This window comes from Glossina fuscipes, unplaced genomic scaffold (assembly GCF_014805625.2).
Source record: "Glossina fuscipes isolate IAEA_lab_2018 unplaced genomic scaffold, Yale_Gfus_2 1, whole genome shotgun sequence".
NCBI classification, from domain to species: Eukaryota; Metazoa; Arthropoda; class Insecta; order Diptera; family Glossinidae; genus Glossina; species Glossina fuscipes.
This window is the reverse complement of record NW_023998415.1, coordinates 5,043,381-5,046,074: the sequence shown is the minus strand read 5'-3', so window position 1 is coordinate 5,046,074 and position 2,694 is coordinate 5,043,381.

Here is a 2,694-nt window from a genome sequence, read left to right as displayed (position 1 = left end):
AATAAGGTAACACTCGTCATCAGGAGATTTCGCATTCAATGCCAGGTTAAACATCAGCTAGAAGCTCTTCTCAGCTGATGCTATATCAATAATTAGGCGACATGACCTCAAAGATTTGCGATACCTTTAATGGAACGAAACCAATCATAACATTAGCCCAAAAGATTTCACTCCTACTTGCTATGGCAAAGGAATACTTTCTCCACCACCTCCGCATCGTTTCTTCCTCATATTCTTTTTGCATGCCGTAATCAAGATCATGCCCGATTTAGAAGAGCCAATAAGTCCAATAGGATCAATAAGCTCCACTGCTTACTTCATCTCCTTCGTTGATTTATACAACTCGTCACTTGAAACAGCCACAATAGTTTGAACTTAGCCCTGTTCGTCACTCTATGCTTGTATGTGTGTATTTGGTGGTGCTTTAACTGGAATTAGAAATCTCATAACAACCAATATTGATTCCAACCAGTAGCATGCACAATTCGCCTACGTACTAAATCTCTCCCCACACGCACTTCATCTCATTTGTATATACATTTGTATGACCATATACACACGTAGATAAACCAAAAAAAAAAAAAAAAAAAAACTAACATAGATAATATATTTTTAAACGGAAACTGTCAATAAAAAATTAAAAATAAGTAGAAATATTTTTAAAGAAACGTTTGCCAACACTAATATTAAAATTTTTTAATGAAAGTTAAAATTTAAACGAATTCAAACGAAAAACAAATGAAAATGAAGAAGAAGAAGAAGCTACAATTTACCAAAAAGGAATAAATAATACAAACATGTAGTCAAAGATATAACACGATAGCTCGGAGTAGATTTTCATCTAAGTGCGAATCAACACCTTTTTACAAACACCAATTTATTACATAGAGTTTTTCGGAAAATTCTTTCGACAAGTTGGATAAACGGAAATAAACTAATCTCACGAGTTCTTAATAAAACTTTTTAGAATACGAAAGAAAAAAAACAATTTAAAGAAACGAAGAGAACTTTTACTGTTTTATGCATTTTTTCCGACTTTCGGAAACCATGTGCCAATATATAATATATATACATCTATATATACATATATATATACATGTGTGTGCGTGTGTGCGTGTGTGTTTGTGTGTGTGTGTGTGTGTGGTTTCTTCTTTCCTTTTTTTTTTAAGCGGCGAAAATAAATAATAGCCTAAACCCCGGAGTGGGACTTTCACCACCCCCTCGGTCCCTCTGCAACTACATTTAAGTGTTACGTCGGAAGAGGCTTTCAAGCCTCATGCTAAATCCTCCATCTTAAAGCCATTTTCGTCAGGTTACTTCCGCAATTGGTCTGCACTCAATCCTTGAGGCTTCACAGGTCTCTATAACGCAGTTTTAAGCAAGCGTATCAAACTACATAAATCAAATCGCCTTTTAATAAGGACTTCAATTCTGCCTTTCCCATCATTGAATTGGGGGCATTTCAACAGAGCTTGTTTCGCTATATGCCATAGCTGCAGTGAACGATAATGCACATAAACTCCAGCACACTCACAATACTGTTATTAGTATTAGCTCGTTTTTTGTTAATGTTACTATACACACTGTTACTGCATAGATTACAACCAACAATTTCACTGTACCCAGACACATGCGCCCATTGTGGTTCATTCTCCAATCTTCGCCATTACGCAGGAGAATGCTGCGTATATTCGTGTCGGTTTATCGCATAGAGTACTAACTTACGATATAAATGAAAATCTAACATCCAGTACCACATCCAAATATTTTATAGCCGGCGTAATAATTACTTTACGGCCACCTATTCTGAGTGGAAGGCTATCTCTTCTCTTTCTTTTAACTATTCACACGACTTCGGTCTTCTTAAGGGTTAAAGGGAAAGTTCTGTACTAGTGAGCCAAGTTTTAATATAATTCATTGCCCATTTGACATTATCTTATATTTGCTGTTGCTTAATGCCTACGATAACAATGATCATCAATCATTACCATTGTATCTTTGAATGGAAGGTCGTTGAGTTGAGCGTTTTCTATACTTTGTCGATACCTTAGCAACGAAGTTACTGCTGATAGAATAACGCTATATAGAGCTAATGACGATCGGTGACTCTTCTCAAATGGATCCGTAGCCAGATATTTGCTACGTAGCTCTTGACCTCATGCAATCTCTCTCTCCATATGTGTGTATGTGTGTATATATATGTGTGTGTATTGTATATATGTACATGAGTGTTTGTTGGTGTCTGTATATATATATATATATATATGTATATATGTATTATGTAAAAACCTCTTTAAAAATCCATTACAATTTTTAACGTAAATATTTAACTGAAACAACAACAATATATCATAATTTTAGATGAGAAAAGAATAAACAAGAAATCAAAATATAGAATAATTTTTAAGTATATTTTTTAATTTTAAATAATAACAGCCAATAACTATAGCAATATATACACCTTAATATGCAAAAATCAAAAATTTATAAGTGAGAAAGCAAGATCGTAAAGCCTGGGCAGTCGCCAACTTACTTCTATACTTGGTGGCTAAACTTAATAAATCTTTAAATGAATAATAGTAAAGCTTTAAGTATAATGTATATGGAACACATAAGCAAATTAAAGATTGATTTTCCCCGTTAAACAGTGTGTGTGTGTGTGTGTGTGTGTGTGTGTGTGTGTGTGTGTGTGTG